This window comes from Enhydra lutris, unplaced genomic scaffold (assembly GCF_002288905.1).
Source record: "Enhydra lutris kenyoni isolate GAN:26980312 unplaced genomic scaffold, ASM228890v2 scaffoldscaffold50, whole genome shotgun sequence".
Classification (NCBI taxonomy): domain Eukaryota; kingdom Metazoa; phylum Chordata; class Mammalia; order Carnivora; family Mustelidae; genus Enhydra; species Enhydra lutris.
This window is the reverse complement of record NW_019154134.1, coordinates 11305381-11311380: the sequence shown is the minus strand read 5'-3', so window position 1 is coordinate 11311380 and position 6000 is coordinate 11305381.

Genomic DNA, 6000 nt, shown 5'->3' with positions numbered 1-6000 from the left:
CCAACAGCTCCTGCTGCACAGTCTCATTTTCACCCCTGCTCTGGCTTCCAAATGCTCGTCCCGCCCCACTTCTCACTCTCTGGGCTCCCGTGTTCTTGGGGGTCCACAGGCCTCGGCCACCAGGATCCTCTGCTGCAGAAATACCCCGTCAAAGAGCTTACCGTGCAGGAACACAGCTTACAAGTGTGTGGTAGTGAGATCTGGCAGCCATGTTTTCTGAAATTTTTACACATTCTCCCCCTCCTCCACTTTTCTGTTTTTTTGGTAAATTGAATTCTCTTTGGCTATATTAACTACAGTTGCTATTTGGGATGAATCTTCTTAAAAGGCAGATGATGTCATCCTCGTGTTGAGACGTTTCTTCAAAGCGAGCTTAGGTGCTGCGGGGCAAGACAAGTGATCTGCTAAGACTGGAGTTTATCGTTTGACTACTTGGGCCCTACCCAAAAGTTCAGTAGCATGTATTGATTTTTAACTCTGACAGGGCTAGAACTCAATTCTGGTGCCTTTGGCAGTAGAATGGAAGAGAAGGTCTTTGATGGAGGTCCAGAGCTTAAGCCTACAGAGAAGGAACCGAGAATTCAAGAAGCAATCAAGCTGTCACCCATTCAGGGCAGGCTGGGGAAATAAGGAAAGTGGCGGGAGGGTGCAGGGAAGCCTAGATTCAGGGGTGAAGCAGGAGGATTGAGGGCCAGAGAAACGGATCAGTTGAAGTAGTCTGCCCAAAGGGCTGAAATAGGACTGTGGAGAAGGCTTCTGTTCTCTCTATATTCTTCCTTCCTCGAAGTCCTCAGGGACCTGCAGGGCTCCAGCTTACCCAAGTCTGTCTCCCCCACCCTTTTGATCTAATATTTTCAACCACGGGTCACCCCTATTTGGATGTTTCACTGCCAGTCGAATGCTGCATGTCCAAACTTCAACCAACTTCTTCTTTTTTCTTTTTAGATTTCATTTGTTTATTTAACACAGAGATCACAAGTAGGCAGAGAGGCAGGCAGAGAGAGAGAGCAGGGGAAGCAGGCTCCCTGCTGAGCAGATAGCCCGATGCGGGGCTCGATCCCAGGACTCTAGGGCCATGACCTGAGCCGAAGGCAGAGGCCTAATCAGTCCACTGAGCCACCCAGGTGCCCCTAAACCCCAACTTCTTTTGGCCTTTGGTGTTTAGGAGGAACAGGTCCAGTGACACCAGTGAATTCCCAAACACCAATCAGTATTTCCCCACAGCGTGCATAAACATGAAGGGGAGAGAACGTCAGTGGCATACCGAGTGGGCGAATCCTAGGTGGTGGCCCAGGCTCCCTTCCAAGCTGGATGACACACTCTTCTACCAGCCTCCGGGATGGGAGTTTTAAGGTTTTGCCTCATCAAAACTAGAAATCTGTGCAAGTCATGGATCTCTGGAGTCACTGGTAAGGAGTCAAACCATAAAAACCTATGGAGTAGAGATACCTGTAGGTACCTCTTTGGGAGGTATCAAAAAAACTAAATTTTAAACAAGCTACTGTGGTGATTCTTAGGAATAGTCAAGTCCCTTCTCTTTGTTCCTTCTTGCTTACCCAGACAAAGCCTGTTTCATTGTGACTAATGGTGCAATCTTTCTGCCAGTCTTCTAGGTGACATTTAGAGCCACATCTGGCTTTTTCTTCTAACTCATCCCTTATAGCTGAACATTTGCTAAGTCCTGATGTTTCTACTATCCCCTCTTTTGCCATGTAGTAGCTAGAACAGACATTAATTGAGAACTTATGTATATAAGATGTATGTTTTTTATTGTCATATGAAGAATTATAATACATTTAACAATTAAAAACAACACCTGTTGGGGCGCCTGGGTGGCTCAGTGGGTTAAAGCCTCTGCCTTCTGCTCAGGTCATGATCCCAGGGTCCTGGGATGGAGCCCCATGTCGGGCTCTCTGCTCCACGGGGAGCCTGCTTCTCTGCCTACTTGTGATCTCTGTCTGTCAAATAAATAAATAAAATCTTTAAATCTTTAAAAAAACCAACAACACCTGTTTATTTGCTTACAGTTCAGCAAGTCAGAAGTCTGGGGTGGGGTGACTGTGCTCTCTGCTGAGTGTATTAGGTGTTAAAAGGTGTTAGAAGCCTGAAATTAAGATCTCAGCCAGGCTGATTTCTCCTGTGGAGGCTCTGGGGGAAAAATCTGCTTCTGTGTTCATTCAGGGTGACAGAATTCACTTCCATTTCAAATCTCTGACTTCTGCTGGAGAAAACTTTTCTCTTCAGGGGCTCATGTGATTAAGTCAGGCTCATCTACATAATCTCCCTATTCCAAGGTCAACTGATTTGGAACCTTTATAGCATAGGCTCATTCCCTTTACAGCAGTACCTGGGGTCGTGTTTGACTGAAAATGGGAGGAGCAGTAGAGACACTGGGTCTAGGAATCTTGGAGACAGTCTTGGAATTCTGCCTACCATACAAGGAAAGCAGAACTCTAAGAAATCTGCTTGTACTTCCTTAAGTAAGTCTTTCAGTAGCTCTATGAAACAGATACCACTATTATTTCCATTTTTTTTAAATTAGAAACTGACACACAGGAGAAGAGGCTTGTCCAATATTACGCAGCTGATTTCATAACACTCCACTGCTCATGGATCTTCATGTCTGTATTCATTTAACTACCTTCCAAATGGCTTTCCTGTTTGCATGATCTGGTTCCTTGAATTTATTCGGTATTCCTTGGCCAGACCAATGCTGGTTAAAATTTTTGTCATCAGGGGCACTTGGGTGGCTCAGTGGGTTAAGCCTCTGCCTTTGGCTCAGGTCATGATCTCAGTGTCCTGGGATCGAGCCTCGCATCGGGCTCTCTGCTCAACCGGGAGCCTGCTTCCCCCCTCACTCTTTGCCTGCCTCTCTGCCTACTTGTGATCTCTGTCTGTCAAATAAATAAATAAAATCTTTAAAAAAAATTTTTGTCAAGTGGCTTTCCTAGATATGAAGATATTATACTTAGTGATAGCAACAAAGAAGTCCTGTCCTGATGTGCAAGAAAATGAACTATGCCCAAATATGAGACTCCATTCAGCTGCTTCTCTGGCAAATGTTTTATTATGCTAACTTAGAACTGTAATGGTTTGATTGTGAAGTGGCTGGGGAGGGGTGTGTGTGTGTGTATGTGTGTGTGTGATTATAGCACAAGACATTGGGTATGGATTTTGTCTTTTCAGACTTAAAAGGAAGGAGCGAGTGCAGATAATTCTTAAAAATAAGAACAGAGTATTATGTTCAGTGGCAAATTTTATAGGTCATACTGAAAATATAAAAGCTATTATACTGCAGAGTATATGTATGTAAGACATATTTAGAGACAGAATGGATTGAATGAATCTTTAGGAGATGAATAACTTATGAAGCTTAGTTTTACTTGCTTATCCATTTATTCCTTCAACAAGTATTTGTTGATTGACACCATGTGCCAAGCATTTTATCAACCACATTTATTTATTGTTTTCTCCTAGAGTATTGCAAGCTTCCAACTGGTTTCTCTGCTTTCACTCCACACCTACCCCCATTCCAATCCGCTACCCACACAGTGGCCAGATGCTTTAAAAAAACCTACTGAGATCTTGACACACTCTCAAAACTTTCTAATCATTTTCAGCCAATTCAGAGTAAGATCCAAATTCTAAAACCTAAGGAGCTCTTCTCTTTGTGTCCAAACCTATCTCCTCCCTTCTTCCTTTCACTCACTCCACTCTAGAGAACACAGACCTCCTTCCCATGTTCCCTGGACGTGGCCATCATGTGTCCACCTCACGCTTTCATGTGGGTTGTTATTCCATCAGTTTAGAAGGTCCTCCCCCTAGACAGTAACTCCTTTGTTTGACTCAGATTGTTTACTCAAATGTCACTTCTGCTGGGCACCTGAGCCAAAATAGCATTCCTGTCTCCAACATCCTCTCCTTTTTCTTCTACTTTTCTTTCCGACACTCAATTACCACCTGATAAATTATATATATTTTTATGTGTACAGTTGGCTTGCTGTCTCCTCCCCAACTAGGATGTCAGTTCCTGGGAACAGGAACTTTGTCTTTTCTCCTAAAATATTCCAGTGACTGTAACAGTGCCCAGCACATTGTAGGAACACAGACATAGTGAATAAGTGAATGAATGAATGTAAATCTCTATTTTTTGTGGTATTTATTTTTTAAACGCTGAAATAAAAATATGATTTAACAGTTTCAATGAAATAGTATGGTTTTACATTTTCCATATGTTTTTATCCTTTCTCTATCATCCATATCCCCAAAGAATATGATGCCCCTATGAGTGAAGAGTATTAATACAGTTTCTGGGGGAACATTTCCCAACAGAGTGGTGACAGAATGGACCAAAAGCTTTGTAAATCAAATCACAGATTTTACAACTTTTAAGAACCTCAACAAATGGACTTTAAATACCAAGGAACGTAACTTAATGTAGTTGCAGTACAATACAAATGGCTAAAGTCTAACGTAAGCAGTGAATGACTTGGGTTTCAGCAGACAAGTTCTTCCAAAATAACCCATCCAACCAGCTGGGAGACTTTCCAGGCAGTAGGATGACTGAATTCAGCAGTCAGGAACTTTGATACCTCTGTTGCTTTTTGCTCCACAGCTTGGAATTTACCATTGTCAGTGACAAGTCAGCTTGTGATGGTGAAATTGCCAGTACTCAGTGTCCCTTATAAAGATGTTCAGAGGCTGAGTCAAAGCTTCTACAGGATCTTGATGGCCCTACACTTAAATATGGCAGGGAAGAGTATGCACAGAAATTTCCCAATTGTTTTTATGTGATGCCAAAAGACTGGTAGATTAGCAGCAGCCCAATTTAAAATGCATTCACAGAGACTGTGGCCTCTGATATGCAGATCATTTGGAGATATGTTTTTTTCCCAGTAAAAGGAATTATCTTGTCTATAGCTCATGATGGACTCCTGGGAAAACATTGGGGAAGCAGGGCATAACCTTTTGTATCAGATTCCAGTTCCACAATGGTTGGTGGTGGTGACAGACAAGGTTCTGAAATTACTTTTCTTTCTCTATGCCCCATTGGAGTCCTTTCTGATAAGGATTCACTCCTTGAAGGTAAAAATTATCTTTATATTACCTTTATTGCTTTTTTTAAAAGATTTTATTTATTTATTTGACAGAAAGAGATCACAAGTAGGCAGAGAGGCAGGCAGAGAGAGAAGGGGAAGCAGGCTCCCAGCGAGCAGAGAGGACTCTGGGATCATGACCTGAGCCGAAGGCAGAGGCTTTAACCCACTGAGCCATGGAGGCACCCTGCTTTTTCTGATTAAAAAAGTAATACACACATGTCATCTCAGAATTTTGGGGGGCTTTCTAGGATGCACCGAATGAATGTGGGAGTCTGATATTTTACCCAGATTAAAAAAAAAAGATTTTTATTTAGGGGCGCCTGGGTGGCTCAGATCATTCTCAAGGTCGTAGGATGGAGCCCCGCATCAGGCTCTCTGCTAGGCGGGGAGCCTGCTTCCCCCACCCCTCTGCCTGCCTCTCTGCGTACTTGTGATCTCTCTCTCTGTCAAATAGATAAAGAAAATCTTAAAAAAAAAAAAGATTTTATTTATTTATTTGAGAGACAGAGACAGCTAGTGAGCACGAATTGGGGTGGGGGAGGGGAAAGGGCAGAGGGATAAGGAGAAGCATACCCTAGGACCCCGATCTCATGACCTCAAGGAGAAAGCAGGTGCTAACTGACGGCGCCACCCAGGCTTCTCTTACCCAGATTTTTATTATGGTATCTTATCCTGGATACTCACTGAAGTGACCAGATATGAACTGCCCGCCCCCCCCCCGGCCCCAGATTTGAACTTTGAACTGGAGTTGAAGGTATAGAGTGGTGACCTCATTTGTCCCTTTTAACAAATAGCAAATCAGACCAGCAATTTCTAGGGAGAAAATTCTGAGCAGTAAAACAGAACTCATAGCCCAATGGCAAAAGACATAAATTTTCAGGCTGATATAAAACACAGAATT